Here is a 17,518-nt window from a genome sequence, read left to right as displayed (position 1 = left end):
ATGGCGGCTAGTGTTTACGACAACTGATCGCGACCGATCGAATTTGCGGATGACCCGGGTGTTTTAGCTATTGTTTACGCGATCGTCGGGTTGACACGGTGCTCTCGTTGTTATCGAACTGTAGCCTGTTCAATCGTTTGTTTGTGCTCGAAGGAAGAAGAAGTGTGCAGTAGATCTGGCCAGTGAAACGTGTGCTTCAATCTCGAAAGTTTGAGAGCAGGTAGTGGATTTGTCGTTGATACAGGAGTACATCGAAGCGGATAACTGGAATATTACGGCCCTCGTCGTTATCGTAAGTACCCACGATCCTTCTTTCTTCTGTCTTCCAGCAGAGCGGTCTACTAGAACGCGATAAAAAACGAGCTTGACCTTTTTCAAATCACGCTTAGGAAATTTTGATAAACGAACACGACAGAAGAGGCCATCTTTGAGCCTCCCTGTGTGTCGGTCACGCCGGTGAAACAGGATCGCGATTATACGAGTCGTATTACATAAAATGCTGTCGTCGTATAACACACAGGATGCCTTAGATAATCGTTACGAGAAAGGAAGGGCTTCCTTCTTCCTATCCTCCCGCTAAACGCTGTATACGCAGGTCGTATTCGGCTTCTATCTAGCCTCAAAATTTCATTTTACGTTCGTTTCCGATTTCTTTTTCATTTGATAATTTTCGATTGCACTCAAGGTGTTGCCGCCATATCTTCAAAAAATAACCGAAATCGAAATTACGACAATAATGTCATTTTCGTATCAGATTCCATTGCCAAACTTTATCCGTACTGTTTCTGCTCTACTTTTACAAATTTATTTCTTAGACATTATTGGGCGTATTATGTAGAATATAGATTATAAATGAAAGGAGTTCGATGGAATTGTATCGATTCATGAACGAAAAGGACGCGACGCTGGAAACGTCAACGATAACCGGGTTACAGGTTGTTAAAAGACAACGAATTCGTGGTCGCGTTGCATTCTTTCCTTGCCACTTACATATCTTTTTTTTATCATCTACCACTTCAGCTGTCGAGCAAAAATGAGTGTTTGGAAATTACGCGAAATAGGTGGTTCGCTGCACATGTTGGATCAAGACTTCTCGTCTTTATTCTGTACATGTTTTGTTATCTTATCATTATCTCTCACGTTAATGACGTGACCAGCGACATTTTTGCATGGTTGGCAGAGTCGTTTCGACCATTCCAGGATTCCAGAGCTCGGGTAAGAACGTCTCCGGCGAGCGTAATTAAATTTATCGATCGGTGGGGTTGCTCGCACGCCATGGGAAGCGTGTTCGCGCGGATTCACGCGGATTCACGCGGATTCACGCGTGTTTCCAGCTTTTCTAGTATCTTTAGCCACAGTTCAAAATTTCGGGTTCTTTACGTGCTTAAAAAATTCCCAAACAATCGTATTATTTTTCTGCAAAGAGGAAAGGAAAGGATGCTCTTCGCAAACGTTTCATTTGAAACATTTTACCCAGTATACTCGCATTGAGCCTGCTCGTCCGGTTTACGTTCAGCGTTATGCAATTGAAATTGCGTTCTCCGTCATCAGTGAGAGACAATTTGTCTCGAAGACACGCGCGAATAAAAAATGTCTCGGTTCTGCTGAAGCCGTTCGCGCAAAGTGGGCAGGCCCAATCGCAGCTGCCACCTTGTCTCATTCTTCCCTATTAAATGGGTTTCCTAGCGAGTTGACCCGTGAATTGCTCTCGCAATTGTCGGTTACCGTCGCCGTCTGGCCAGATATATTGTCAGAGGTTCGCTCGAGTTTTCCTACCGCGGATTATCGCTGCGAAATCTGCGCTGGATCGACCCACATTACATGCATCGTGTTCGTCGCGAGAGGATTAAGTAATTAGCGCACGAAGCGGCCTGATACTAATGATTACTCGCTCGAGGACGCTGGCGAGATTGTTTTCCGCGGATTATACAGGCTAGTTATACAGAATGGGACATGGGTGTTTGTTCTTTGAATAAAAATGCAGAAAGTTATTAAGTTTTTGTATTTTTACATTCAGTATTTTCGCTTGTTCTATCAAATCGAAACGATGGGGACAGGTGTATTGCAGAATCTGCGCCTCAAATATATTTCAATCAGTGTATTGTGTAAATCGTCGATTTTTAAGCATCGCAATAATTGTTCTATTGGAAGTTGGAACAAAGCCTTGCTCCGTCCCAGTTCCTAGAATAGAGAATGCCTTCCGTCTCCCGTTGCGCATCGATAGTCGATCATGTAACACCGTCGAACCAAGAATTCGATCAGTTCCAGCAAGCAGGAACGATGTACGCGTAATGATGCAATTACGCGAGATTACACGAGCACGCGATGAAACCGAATCATGTTAAGTCTCCCCACAAAGTATCGAAAATTGAAGTTCTAACAAGTTCCGAGGGGGATTTCTTTCGGTTGAATTTCAAGATGAAAGTCGATTACGAATTCCCGCGCTCGCTTCTATCGAATTTAATTATACACCTCGGCTGGCTCGAAATGATCTATTGTGTTTTAATGACTGTCACACGCTCCGACCTTGGGCCTTAAGTCGAGGGAGTCGAGGGAGTCGAGGGAGTCGAGCTGGGACCGGATCTCGAGTTTCTTTTTTCTTTCGGCAAGCGTAATGTGGAATTAAAAGGGTGCTGGGTCTTGCGTGTCACGCTGGCAAGTCTCATTCTACTTGCACAAACGCACCGATACGCGCCAACCCTGTGAACACTTGGACGGTTCGGAATAAAGATAAGAGGCATTGTGTCGCGATGAGATTCATCGTTTGATCGCTTGAAGGAAACACAAAAATAGTGGCTACGTTTCAGGCGTTTCGTTGAATACGATTTTCATCGGAGCGTGAAAAATGCCACGTGGAAGGTTGCGCGTTCAGCGAATTTTTCTTGCGCGATATCCACCATCGATCTCTTCCTCGTGTACATTTTCGGTCAGTTAATGGCGCATGCTCTGGAAACTTGTAGCGCTCTCCCTGGTCCCTCTCTCGTCGAATTGAAGTGTCTGTACTCGAAAATGGGAATTTTTCTTTCTATTTCTTCTAGAACAGACCTTTAACAAGAATAGTAAATTGGCATTTGGATCGTGAAGATATTCAAGGCATGACTATTGATATCCGATCAGGAGAATAGAAATTACGACGATAGAGAAAGACTTTTGCCTTTCGCGCGACTTTAATATACTTCACGTTTCCCTTATCTGTGAGAGAATTACTGGACGAGTCTCGTAGAAACTGGAAACACGGGACCCCGCCTACGCGGACCGTGCTGGGTGGTTCTCTCGCGCTTCCGGTCACGCGACTTTCCACGACCCCTGATCGATCGATTTGATCGTCCGAGTACGCAGTGTAGCCCGTTTAACAGCAGCTTAATCTGTAAAACTTTCATTTCAAAAGCCTCTTTCGCTTTCCTTTTTCTCTACTTCTTTTCGACTGATTCGGGATGACGATAAGGACTCGTTCAGGGGCACAGGGTGTTATCTTGACGTCGCGCAGAAGTGCACCGGGACGCTTTATTTTCGTGGCCCGAAACCGGAAGCTTCGCGCTGCACGGCTACCATTGTCGTAGCCCACTGTTTATCCTTCGCGATACGTTCTTATCTTATCCGCTAGTCCTTTACTTCTACTGTGGAACAAGATAAGCCAGTTGGTCGTCTTAAATTCCGTGATCTTTTGTAGCCTTCCGATATGATAAATTTTCGTTGTTAATTACGACCTTACTGTTACGCCTGGCGGTCGTTTTACACCTGTCGTTTTCTTAATTGTTCGTAGAGTTAGGATAAAATGAGAAAATCGCGAATATTCGTGGGGTTTACTTTCGCGAAGTACTTCGGGTTTACTTCGCAAATGAATTTGAAGTTATAACTGAAGGGTTCTCGCGGCGAAGTGTAATTGGTAGCAAGAGGAAGAATCGTTATATACGCGTTCTACGTTATATACGCGAGAGTGCGAGTCTGAAATGGTTGAAAGCGCGTGGAACGGCAACCTCGAGGTGCTCTTCGAGCTTCCGTTGGAGAAATAATTTGCCGCGGCAGCAGTCGACGGTGTGTTTTAACCGGATCACTGAGATGATATCAGTAATTTTACCACGGTAATTAACTCCGGCTTCTCGATAGAACTACAAGGATTCGCGTTTCTCTATTCCGGCAGAAGTTCGCAGGATGGACGAGCGATTAATTAGCAGTCTAGTTAATCAGCGTTACGTTAATCTTCACGGTCTACCTACTGATATACTAATCGACTCTATCCGATTACTCTACCACAGTTATTTTCCAATTTTCTTTTATGTAATGAGCTGCATTCTAAGACCTTGGAACAGTTGTTCAGCGATACGGTATTATTTGGCAATTAGCAGATTGCACAGTTTCTGATTGCCAAACGCAGGATAAAGGAGCGGCTCGGAGACGGTTAAACTTCTCGAGATCGGAACCGCAGGAACTCTAGCTCGACCGCAAACAATTTTACAGAGGCTGGGAATTGAACGTTAGAATCGCGAGCCGTCTCACTGATCCGTGAATCCAGTTCCCGAGCAATTACGGTACTTTCATTAGCAAACTTTTCTCCTGGAACGGATGTCTGCCTCGCAGAGGGTTTTCTTCTGGGCCGACGTTGCGGGAGTCGCGTACTATTAGCCATTGTGAGACCAGCAGAGGAACGACGAACTCTCTTGACCTTATCCCGCGGAGTTCAACGTTTTCCACATTATCAGGAACATCCTTTTCAGTACGTCGGACTCGCAAATTGGCATAAAGTGCTCGCGCCGCGCTGCTATCCTCTCCTCCTCCTCCTTCTCCTCCTCCCCCTCCTCCTCCTCCTCCTCCTCCTCCTCCTCCTCCTCCTCCTCCTCCTCCTCCTCCTCCTCCTCCTCCTCCTTCGGCTTCTTCTTCTTCTCCTACTTCTGTGTTGTCACCGTTACACGTGTCCTATCGTGGGTGGTGGTTTATACGCGGTGACTCAACCGCGAACACTATTGTGGGACCCTTGGGAGGAAAAAAGCCTTGGCATTGTTCGGGAATTAAGAATTCTCGACCGGCTAATAGCCGATCGGAATCACGATAAAGTAACGGGCCCGCTCCTCGGCTTAGACTGCGAGATCACGGTTTAAGGTTCGACTTTAATGAATTTCAATTGATTCGTCTTCTCTTCTCGTTTAGGGGCACCGTGCCGCGCGTTAAGGACGCCGACGTGAATCGGGTTTATGATACGAACGTGACTGCATCGATGCAGTTCGGATTGCGAATTCGTAGACACCTTCGCGCTACGATCTAGTTGCAAACTTCGAGTATTAATTAGGACTTTGACATCTTGTAGCTTTCGTAGGAGATCTGTTAAGGTGCTAGATTCCTTAGGGCTCGAACAATTTGCAGCAGACTTTCTAAAAATTGGGAAGCTATACAGAATCTCCATTAGAGTGACTCGATTAAACTAAATAGAAGTTGAAACGTAGTATCTTTGATCGTTCTCGCGATCACCGGGATAGAAAGGTGCGCATAAATATTAATCGTCGGCTACCGTCGAGCAAAATAGAGCGTTAACGAGCGTCATTTCCATTGCTGATCACAGCCGAGTCTGTAACGTTGTCGCGAGTCCCGCAGCTGTGTCGACACGCGGCGTGGCGCGGCGTGGCGCGGCGTGGCGCGGCGCGACATCGACTTTCCATGGGGACGAGGCGAGCACCGGCAGGGGAGAAGTCGGCCGAGGCGGTAAAAGAAGAAAACCGAGACACGGTGTCACGCTGCTTTTCTTTTTCCTGGCCCTTTTGTCTCTTCGCCATCGACTGGGCGCACGCGTGTGGCCCTCGCGCCTCCTCTTAGATTCTCCTGCCTTCTTCCTTTCTCTTTGGCTTCATAGCGGCAGAGAAAAAAGCAGAGCAAACCAACGAACTAGCGCTAATTTTTTGGACCCGTTCCCGACGAACACTGCTTCCACCTCGATGGATTTATGAAATTCCATTAGAGATTGCGCGGTCGCATCGATTCTGATAAGGAATTAGCGCGAAAAAAATTCTGATTCATGTATCCAAGTTTCTTGGATTTTATTGTCGAGAATTTCTCTATGCCTTTTTTCGTAATGAACTCGCGAGAATTGAAATTCTACGCTTGTCACGATCGATAGTCTCCTATTTTCTTGGAGTCTGCCTCTTTTCGCTCTTTTTACGTTGTAGATCCACTTTTCTCATCGTTGCACTTTGATTACAGAGAACCTACGTTCAACGCGCTACCAACTGTTTATTTTCGCATTGCTGAGAATTATAGACAGCGCTTTCGACTCGTTCTTTTTTCCTTCTTGAACTAGAGAGCTTGTCATTCCTGTTAAAAATAATTCATTATTTGATTCCTGATCGACGATGCGGGTGTATCGAACTTGGATATTTAAGGGACCGTAAAAAGTGTGAACAATTTTCACCCAGCTATCCATCATATCTGAACAGGACGAGCGATAAAAAAATGGTGGAATGTGTAGGTGATTTTAATGCGTGTGGAACAAGGGGTGAGGCAGACGTGACTGCTCGACGTTGGTCCAGCGCTCATAAAAAAAATCCCCCTTCTGGTTTCGCATGACAATGGAGTCTCGTGTCGTTCAAACTTCTCAACCGTGGACCCTCTTCCGTTTATATCTAACTCGGTGTTCCTGTTTTTTCGAGCTTGGGCCGTGGAAAAATGGGATCCCACGACTCAGGCAAGGGTGTGCTCTGCGCTGCACTCCAGCTGCAGCCGGATGGCGATCCATTCCGTTGCGGTATAATCCTTCCGCTTCCCACTGAAATTTATCTGTGAATTTTAATCGAACTCGGCCTGGTTCTCGCCAGGGGCAAACGTCAAATATTTGTCTTCCTCGTTCTTGTGGCACTCGCGATCAATATTAATCGACTTGCAGGGGAAAGGGAAGGTTAGAAGAGGAGGGTTTTGTGGCAGGGCTCGAAGCACCATTCGCTTTTATTCTTTCTCTTCCAATCCATTCGGTCCATTGCCCTGAAATTGCTCCTTCTTTCAACTATTGTCTCTCAGATTGCCCTTCTAAAGTGTCTTCAATACTCGATTATCTCGACACGTGCGTCTTCAGAGCGCAACGGTTGCTCCGAGGTTTCCTAATCGGTGTTTGGCTTAGCCTCGCAGCACGTGGTGCGCTTGCAGTCGCAAGGCGACACACCTGTCGGAAGGTCGCCAGTCGTTGCGCGACGCAGAACGCGTAACCCTTCCGATATTCGAGAATCGACCGCTAAATAATGAAGCAGTTGTAAGGTAAAAAGGTGAACGACTGGGAGGGAGGGGAGTGGAGTGGAAAAGGGGAGACTTCTCGGAGAGGGGGGAGAGAAGAGGAAGAAGCGTGGAGAGAGTAATGCGAGCGTGAGAGAAACGATGTTAACTGGTCTGCGGGGCGGGGGGAGAGCGAGGGAGAGCGAGGGAGAGCGAGGGAGAGCGAGGGAGAGCGAGGGAGAGAGAAGTGCGTGTGCAAGAAACACGGTAGCTTCCTCATAGAGAAGAGACAGTCGCTGGTTTGCCGCAAGGCTGGTTACATCGAGGAGGCGAAAGAAACGAGCCCGCACCCTCTTCAGTCGTCTTTTCCTCGCGTTCTCGCTCGCGTTCTCGCTCTCGTCCTCTTCTTCGTGCGACTCAACCCCCTGTGCTCGCGATATCGCGCGATTGTCGAGTGACAGACGTGGATCGAGTCCGGCGATTTCGCATCGTTGGAACGTGCCGCGTCGATTACGCGGAACGTTTCCCTGTAAGAAACGATAAGACAGTGGTGGATACGCGATAGTGGTGCGGTGTTAGTGCGCGATTCGCGAGCCAAAGAATCGACGAAGGTAAACGATACCGTCGGTGCTCGCTTTCAGCTCTTTCCTCGAAATTATACTCGATCGATTGCAGGAATCCTTACGCGGTAATTCTGAAGGTATCGAACCGCTCAGGCAGAAGCACAATTGGAGCAAAGCTCGTTTAGGTTCGTCTGGATTCCGAGCAGTCTAGACAATAGAATCGCGTGAGCAGTGTGGCGGGAAGACAGCATTGAAAATGAATAGCGCGAACTGCGCGAACTGCGCGAACTGCGCGAACTGCGCGAACTGCGCGAAGTCGATGAGACTTCCTCTGCTCGTCGTGATTCGAAAAACCGGCTAGGACGAGTCGCTCCGAAAATAATCGTCGTATTTTTACCATCTCTTTATATCCACTTCGCTGCCACCAGAGCCCATACCGAGTGGCGTTAATTCAACGTGAAGTAGATAATACAGCGAAGATGTCACGGCTTCGTTAGAACCGAGAACAGTGACACTCCCGCGCGTTCGATAGAAAAATGCTGTCATCTAGATCGGGGTGTTGTCGTTTTCCCGATAGCGGAGCACTCGATTTCCGAGGCGTTGCCCTCGTAAAAGCAACCCTCCTTTTTCCTGACCCACTGCCTGTTGTCCGATTTTCGATAAACGCCAGTTCCTCGTCGCCTTATCGTTGCGGTAAACTTTCGCCGCGCGGCTGACTATTCACCCGCGTTTCACCCGCGTTTCACCCGCGTTTCACCCGCGTTTCACCCGCGTTTCACCCGAGCACAATGCATCCACGTCGACGTTGTTACAGTGCTAGCTATTGAAAAGCCTTGTCGACGCGTGTTCTTCGACTGGCTCCGCTTTTCCTCTTCCTTGACACCCGCTGAAACAATCGAGAAACACTCAGAGTTCGTGGACAGTCGACCGTGGTGCTCTTTCTTCCTTGGCACACCCACGAAATCCATGGGAACTTGAAGCCACGAAAGTTTGCGTGGTTGGGGGACGATCGAGAGCCCTACGCGTCTAACGGGAATTCGAGGCGTACACTCGATCGATTCGAAATTCGAACGAAACGCGACTCGGTCGAATGTCTGCCTTTCTTCCCATTCTCCTCGCATCGTTCTAAATTTCTGTTCGCTCAAGTTGATCTTGAAGATACAGTTATCGATCTGAGCCTTTCTAATCCTTAGCAGCGAGCACGCGTTCCTCTCGACACGGTGTTCGAGCTGATTAAAGTTTGAACCATCCTTGTGCCCGAAAGATGATTCACCGCGCATTCCAGGTAGGGAGACGTCTGGGCGAAAATATTCTCCGCGGCAGTAAACTGGCAGATGAGAGGGTAACGCCAGCTTGCTCATGTATTTTTGACTTTTAATCGAGTCGATTCACCTCTTCACGGATCGTACGCTTCACTCCAGTACGCGTGTGGCACTATGCTCGATCGACTGCTGGATTTATTCCACGAAACAGATGTAAAACGAACGCTTGTTGTCAATATATCCCGTTGTTTGAGCAGGAATCGCGGATCAGGTGGAATTCGACGGAAACGAGGTAATATAGATCGCGGGTATCATCGATCCGCTGATCATCATCGGTGCAGGTGAATGAATCCTCGCTCTCACGATTCGCGTTCGCCTCTTTAGCCTGTCCATCGACCCTAACTAGCTATTTATATACACGAGCTTCTTGTCTCTGTAGTAGAGTGGCTTCTGCGTATCCTACGTCGTCGAGATATACATATCCACGCGCTGTGCAGCGTCCACGCGTGTGTTCACGCGTCGACGAGTCGTCCGCTCGCCTGCTCGCCTGCTCGCTTGCTCGCGTCCGTGCGAGCCCAATTATAAGCGCCACGGATATCGATGCACGCTCGCGCTGGAAAACGAGGAAGCTTACGTATCTACGCAACTTGCAATCGCGATTCTTCTGGCTTTAGGTTCATTTTCAATGCAATCCCTCCGTTTGGGAAATTTCATTTACAAGCGAGGTGTGAAATGGTAAACGACCAGCACTTCGCATACTAATATTAGGCGAAGCGCAACGCTGTGGTAGGTAAAACGATTGTCTCTCGCATACGTACATACAATATGCATTGATCGTTCAGACAATGCGAATGACGTGCCCATTTTCTAAACGATTGTTGCTTTATCGGGCTAGCCAGGTAGAGCAGGGAGTTTTCCACTATGCGCCATTGATTGTGGCGACGCGTAGGACCAACCACGCTTCTTGTTGGCGTTTTTCTGCTCCCTTTTCTCTGCCTCCTAAATCTGTAGCAGAATGGAACGACTGGGAACGAACGTATAACGGCATCGTTGGCATCACTTCCAGCGAATTCGCCGCGCGAAACGCGAGAACCGCGAGAACCGCGAGAACCGCGAGAACCACGGCCGATTAACGAACCGACGAAAAAACGCCGGCGAGAACTCCTTTGTTCCCCCTCGGTCGGAGCGACGAAGCGCAGAATTCTGACTAAGTTCGCGACTAGCTAGAGGGAGGGCTGGAGTCGGCTAAATTCGTAGGAAAAAGAAGCCAGCCCCCTGTGTGAATCGCGCGACTGAGCCAACAGCCTCGAGAGAAATCACCGCGAATCACGTGAAATCGTTTTATGCTCGCAATATGCATCTACGGCTGCGGCTGCAGCGCCATTGCCCTCAGCTTTCCTTTCGTTCCGCAATCGCTACGCCACCCTTTCTTTAAGATTAAGGTCGACCGAGTTCTTGTCTCTACTCTGCTCTTTTTCTTATTCTACTCGGCCTATCATAAAGTTCTATCGTAGATCGTAGAGAAACTTGAGCTGCGCGCTCTCCAGTGCTTCGATCCTCGATTCGCCTGTCAATAGGTGGATCGAAAAAGGAAAGGGAGTAGGATACGATGCTCGTACGCCATGTTAGACCACCGTCGTCACTCGCCGAATATGCTCAGCGCATAATTATGAGGGCACAGCTGCGAGATGGCACGTACACCTTTTTCAAAACCACCGCCTATGCACCTTCGCCGTGGCAGTATGTATGCCTGACCGGAAGCACCGCGATACGGCATCCAACGTGTCGTTTATGGGCGCTGGAACGATCGGACATCGATCGAGCATATTTATAACGGTGCTGGTTCCGATATTTCTTAAGTTTATCCATCAAAGCATGTTTCTAGATCTGCGTTACTTCGTTTCAGAGAGTCGGTATTTCCTGCGTATGCATTTGAGGAAAACTTTGGAAGAAACCGGTCATTTCACGAGGCAATCGAACTTTCAGCAGAACTTTTCCATTAGCTATCGCATTTAAGAAGATTGGAAGTCGGTTCCAAGTCGATTGAATCAATGGCAGAGCGAGGAACTCGACGTCTCGTCCTGTGTTGAATTCGGTGAGGAAGCGGGCAAACAGACCGTCACGGTGGCACGTGACGCATGAAAAGCGTGCGTGCGGACGTGCACTCGCGCGCGTCAAAGTACTCGTGCGTGCACCCGGTGCCGTGCATCGCGCATTGCGCATCGCGCATTTTCAATTCAACGAAACGTCCCGAACGAACGCGTTGTCCATTGTTGCGGTCTGTATCGTCGAGCTGCGTAACGCAGCTAGTTCGATGAACTTGGAGATACTTTTGTCCGTGGATGGTTACGCGGCGATCTATCGATTCGTTTTATTTACGCTCCGGTTCGCTTTATTCTTCGCGGCGAGCGCAACGGGGGAAGAGCGGGGAACAACGGGCCGCTTGCTTCTGCTCTTACGCGATACAGTAGCGAATCATCATTATCATCTGTGCTATCGAGGCGTGTGCGCTCGACGACGGAACAGAACCTCCCTTCTCTCACCGTCATCGCCGCGCCGATTCGAAGCCACTCGTTTCATCCTTTCTCGCGGCTCCACGGTGATCGCTCGTAAATTCTCGAAATGGCATCGCGTTATCGCTCACCGCGACAAAATTACGGGCTTGGCGATCTCGTAAAATTGACTGGTATCGCTCCGCGAAAGAAATTAATGAACCGTAGGCGCGATTCGAGCCTGCCGAGCACGGGAACTCGTTTGCCAATTACCAATTTACAGTGAATGCTCGCGGTGCGCGTGGATTTTCCCAAGGCACGACGTATCGTCCCCATTGCGTAAACTCTCGCGATTGCTGCGCGCAATATCTACCCCTCCTTTCCTCCTCGTTCTTCCTCCGACCCCCTGCCCCCGAGGATAAATCATCGCTAGATGTTCCGCGATGTTTGAGATGCAAACATTGTCGAGGAGCGCGCATCGATGCAGGTGCATCCTTGTCGAAGGGCGCGTCGAGGATTCGCCTCGATGCCTAGGCGATAGGAGGCTGATTCTTACTCGTGTCGTCATATATTTCAAGCGGCTGTCGTCCAAGCGGCTCTAATCTGCTTCCGAAGTAATAATAAAACGACCAGACCGACAGGAAAGACGCGCGCGATAACTAGACTGGCGAGGGAACGAGTGGTCGCAGAAGGAAGAATCGCTGGTGATTGTCGAGCGTAGACCGGATAGCGTGTATGCGCTCGCGAATACGTCCCGCCGCTGCAACTAATGGTTGCGTTCGCAGTCTCTGTGCTCGCTAGTTCGAAGTTCAAGGCCGTTTCGTGCAACCACTCGTGTAATTACCCAAGGAAACCCTCCCGTGGAAAAATGCACTGAAGAGGAACTTTACTGTGCGGCAGATGTTGCATAGGGCCTTTTCGATGACGCAGAAGAAGCTGCAATAGCCATTTCGAAACGTTTCATTTTTCAGAATTTTTTCGCAAAAAAGACTCTTTGCTAGAAAGTCTTGAGAATCCCAGGATTTCTGTAGATTCGTCTACTTTGTCAAGCTTCGAGAATCGATTTGAGGATTCTCGTTGGATCGACCTCATCTCCCAAAAGGATGAGACGAAGAAATTTCTTCTTCTTCGAGGCAATAGCATCTGCCACTCTTTCGGCTTCGTTTTAAACGCGAATTCTTTCCTCTCGTCAACGCTCGCGGCAGCTGTCAGCGACGAAGCCTCCAACCAGCCACGGATCGATAATTCAACCTTCTCACGAGTCCAATCCAAAGAGAAGGAAACGAATGGACATGGACAGGCGGAGGGAGGCATGGCGAGGGGTCGGCGGAGAGAGTGGAAAAAAATGTGCCCCCTTGCCGGTTGCTAATTTGCATCAGGGATATATACGTATACACTTGAGCAGCGAGAGAATCTCTCTTTTTGCCGGAGCACGTATCAACGGGGGTATCTAACGGTGAAACGAGGGTCGAACTTTGAAGGGTGCTGATAATGCGCGCTCCTCGAGTGCCAGCCTCTTGCAGGGAGTCCTGCTCGATCGTTTTGCTGAAATTCAAATATTATCTCACCGTAGGAAGCTTGCAAGTTTCTCCTTTTTTCTCGCACGAGAAAATTGTCCTCTTAGTCGAGAAACGCCAAGGCAAGGGGCAAAGGGAAATTCCTAGGCGTGTACCTCCCCTACGTCATTTTTCTTCGTGGTATTATTCCGAATCGAAGTTGTCGTACAGGATGCAGGCGCGTCAAGATTACGTACGTGCCAGGAATTCTGGGATACCGGCTACGGTATCGAAACCTACGAATTCTTTCTGTCGTCTGTTGTTCGCCGCTTCGCCGTCACCGAAGCAGAGAAAACTTCAATTTCCAGGAAATCGACTGGCCGTGCGGGTGAAACAAAAGAGGAAGAAAGAAAGCCAAAGGTATTAATCGTACTTCCTCTCTTCTCCCCGTCGAGCGTATTGCATCTTAAATGCGTTTCTGTTCTTCCTGTTTCTCTAAGGATAACTCCAAGATCGATGAGACAAATCGAATTGGGATCGTATAGGAGAGGATACGCCACCAGATTTGCGGTTTCTCCATGTCCTCCCTAATTTTTTTATCTCACTCGAAACATTACAAGTTGGGTCTTTTTTGTCTTCAATGATTTTCGATAGAATCAATATGTGTGCTCGGAGCCTACTTGAAATTTTCAAAAGGCTTCGAAATCTTTGACCACGTCGCAACGTGTGCATAGGTTGCAACCAATATTCCATTTGTGGTGGCAGGATGCAAGCAGGATGCAAGCAGGATGCAAGGGGGAGTTATATGTGCGACGCATAGGCTCGAACGGGGGCTGCGGCTACTCCGCTGAGCAACTCTCGAGGGTTGTTCAGCTATCAGGGCCGAAGCTGGGTCTGTGAGCCACTCGATACGGCGCAGTTTCACGTTGTCGCGTCATTCGTGAAAATAGATGGTTGAATTAACTTGTTAGGACTGATTGTGAGAGACGACAGGAAGGAGAGTTACGAATGTTACGATTGTTCTAAAACACAGCCTTCTGGACCCGAGCTAATATCGTCACGAGGTCGTAATCGAATCATTAAATTCAGTTTTTCGATTTTCTCAGCGATGCAATTTTCCGTCAGTTTCCTGCATAGTCAAACCAATCCCCGCGACAGTGCAACCCCCACCAGGACAGAAAAACGCGCCCCCTGAACCTGGTAGGTCGGGGCAGCAAAAAGCCTGCCGCGGCTAAATACTATGGATACAGAAATGGTCGTGTGCTGCGTTCTCGCAGGAGAGCTCGCGCGATCGGACGTTAACGCGCGGGCACGCGCGGCCTTGTGTATGTGTGGAGCCGCGCGAGTGTCGGGGGTTGCGGAGTCGCGTCAGGATCGAGGGTAGGCGGCCGACGAACCGAGGGAGACCGACAGACAGGGACGAAGGTAGAGAGGGGCGAGGGCGAGGGGGATGGACGCCGGGCGTCGCGGCGCAGGCTGCCGCACCCAGCAAAGCGCCTGCTCCCCTTGAACCGGCAAAACGTATACCTGACGCAACCGAGGAGACGACGAACGCGCGTCGTTCTCGCGACACGCTGTTGCTAGGCGCTCGTTTTCGATCCTCGATTCCGCTCGAGCCACCCTCTGCCACGCCGGTGTCCTGCGCCGCCCTCGCGGACCCCAGCCAAGGTCAGCCGAATCTCGCGGAGTTTTCACGGACTTTGCATCCAAACGGGTCCTTGCCCTTCGACCTGCGTCGCCGCCACGCCACGCCACGCCACGGCACGCCACGCCACGGGTCCCCTGAGTGCGCTTCAACCTGTGCTTATTCGGTGTCGTGCTAACGCTCTTGAACCCCCTGTTTTCTAACGGTAGATTATAGTGCGCGAATGTGAGCCCAGTGGCAGCAGAAGAGCAAAACGTGGCTGGAACACCTCGTCGAACAGAGTACATGCTTTCATCAAATTCTAGAGTCTGAGAGATGCTAGATAGTTTCCACTCGAGGCGCTGAAAGTTGGGGGAGGTAATAGCGAACCGTGTGCGAGAGGATGTAGTCGAAGGTGAAGTATGAACTAGTCTAGTGGGAGGAGAGGAGGAAGATTTCGAAGCGCCGTGTCAAGGTTGCACGACCTTGATTCGGTCAGTGACACGACGGCTGCGTTTCGCAAAATCGAGCGGATCTCACGACCTCCTCTGGAGGACACTTTGCATTACGATTATAATTTAATCGTATATATTTTCCTGATTAATACATAGTTTTCATGAGATTCTTGACACCCTGTGTTTCATTTTGCGTGTGCCCTGGTCGATTTCAAGCTGCCGCTAAGGAAGAAGTCAGTTTTTCGATATCTCGCAACTTTGTGCTACTTGCTTTTATCTGGAAATTAGAAATCAAAGCCACAAATATCTGTAAACGGTTATCGGTTTTATCGGGTTTTAATTGCTTCTTTTTGCAAGTTATGCAAACACCTTTTTCTTAGATAGAAAGTATACGCATCGTCGACTGTTTGCACGGCTCGGCGACTAATTACCACACCAACGGGAATAACATTGCGGCGGTAGCCGGCTCTGCGGCGACTGCGGATAGACCTGGGTGGTGTCCATCTTGAAATAGGTTGCATACTTTACCGAGAGTCAGACAGGCCCTTTCGGCGAATTATATTTATCCTACTAGCATCTTTACGCAAACTACTCTCGCTCTAGGAGACTATTTTTTCAAACTTTTTTCTTCCCACCCTTCCCTATATTATCTACGGACTCTAGAGATCGACGGCAACAATTTTTCTGCCAAAAACTTCCATTACAGCGATTGTATGTCATTGAAATAAAGACCTGAACATTTATTAGAACTGACATCTAACACTTTGTCGGAAGTATTTCGTGTTTACGTTTCGTGTGAGGGAGTTTATGCGATGCATAGGGGTTGATGGCCACGTTAACGTTGCGGTGGTCGGCCCTGCAGGGACTGCAGCCCAGGCTTAGGCGGTGCCCCTGCCGTTTGGGATAGGTTAGGTCTGGACATACGTATAGACAACTGCACGCGAGATTCTTATCAGTGGAAGTTACTTGGGAACCGGCCGTCACGGGCTTCCGACGCGCGAGAAGAAATTGTCCGCTGATAAGATGCCGCGTCTTCCCGCCACACTTGTCGATAACGAACATTACAATTCCCGCAACTATTATTGTTCGAGGTTTCCGGATTTCAGACTTGGAAAAATATTCATAAGTTGCGATAGGAGCTGAAAAGCCAGTTAATCTCCGTTAGAGTCTGAGCCATGAAAAATTCATCGACCTTAAGTTTTTCTGTTCTCTGGAGAGAGCAGAAGTTCTGGAAATAATTATCCATGGGAAGGATAATTGTTTTCAAGCGATATCTGTTCTGCAGATTCGTCGACCAACCAGAGGAATCGATTGACGAACCAAAGACTGCTAGGTAGTTAAAAGACTTAAAACCTTTCGACGCGAAAACAGGTCCGAGTCTACCGGTGCACCTGTCTACTGCGTATTTTCCGGCAACGTATCGATTCGGAAGTGGCGATGCAGCAAATGCACCAGAAAGGGAAGAAACATCGTTGCTGAACGAAGAAGCACCGAGATCCTATTGAATCCTGCAGACTGGTGCAGCACGGGGCTGTAAATCTAGGAGCATACAGTCAGCGGAAGGAAACACTCTGCCTGAAAGTACGGTTTCTTTGAGACGTCGGTTAAAGTTGATGGGATCGGTAGAGTGAATCGGCAGTGAGAGGACTTTCGAAGCTCGATTTATTCGCGAACCGTATTTTCGAGCGTACGGGTTTAAAGTGTTGCATATTGTGCGCTGATGAAAACCGCGACTAGTGGTGGGTGATGCTCAGTGACCCACCGTTTCGAATGAAGCGGGTTTAGGATGATGGTGGAGCGTGTCGAGGACCATCTCTTCATGTATCGACGTCCCGTCTACCGGGTCTTCCAGTACCTCGAAACCACCGAGTAAGTATACCACGAAAGCACCTGGCGGATCGTTTAGCTCGTTCTTCACGAGACGGACAAAATCGCGCAAACATAGAGGAGGGATGTAAAATCGTATTTCCCCAGGCATCGAATCGAATGGAATCGAATGGAATCGAATGGAATCGAATCACCGTAATAACGCGCGAGTCGAGAGCTTTTGAAACGTTTGCCCCGCAGGGTTCGAGCTTGTCTCTCTGCTAAGGAACGCCGCGCCGCGCCGGGATCCAGCTGTTAGAATCCTCAGAGCCGCGGAACAGGCGTTTAAACAAAGGGGTTGGCTCGTTTGAAGAGCAACCAATGGCAATTTGCTTGCATAAAGCCTTTGAAAGTCCTTTCGAATTCGTGAATAGAGGAACGCCACGAGGGAGAATGAGGAGGGAGAGGGAGAAAGAGAAGTAAGGCGGTTTCACGCGGAAACAGCTTCTTTCCGCGGTTGTTACATCGATGCCAACTGGGTTACCATGGCGAAATTGCCATGATCGAACGCGGACTCGGTAGCCGTAGCTAATTGGCGTGAATGGGAAGCATCGCCTCGTTAGAGTATCTAA

General features: G+C 49.0%; 1 protein-coding gene across 2 annotated transcripts in view; it reads left to right on the top strand.

The window, feature by feature from the left end:
• The first annotated feature begins 24 nt into the window (after positions 1-24).
• Fak (protein tyrosine kinase 2 Fak) overlaps positions 25-17,518 on the top strand; it is a 32,996-nt gene continuing 15,502 nt past the window's right edge. For both annotated transcript variants that reach the window (XM_076383486.1, XM_076383485.1), the window contains exon 1: positions 25-292. The gene's annotated coding sequence lies outside the window, so the exon portion shown is untranslated. The remainder of the gene's footprint in view (positions 293-17,518) is intronic.

Source organism: Calliopsis andreniformis, chromosome 8 (genome assembly GCF_051401765.1).
Source record: "Calliopsis andreniformis isolate RMS-2024a chromosome 8, iyCalAndr_principal, whole genome shotgun sequence".
Taxonomy (NCBI): Eukaryota; Metazoa; Arthropoda; class Insecta; order Hymenoptera; family Andrenidae; genus Calliopsis; species Calliopsis andreniformis.
Note: the sequence above shows the minus strand (reverse complement) of the source record. Positions and strands in the feature narration are given on the sequence as shown.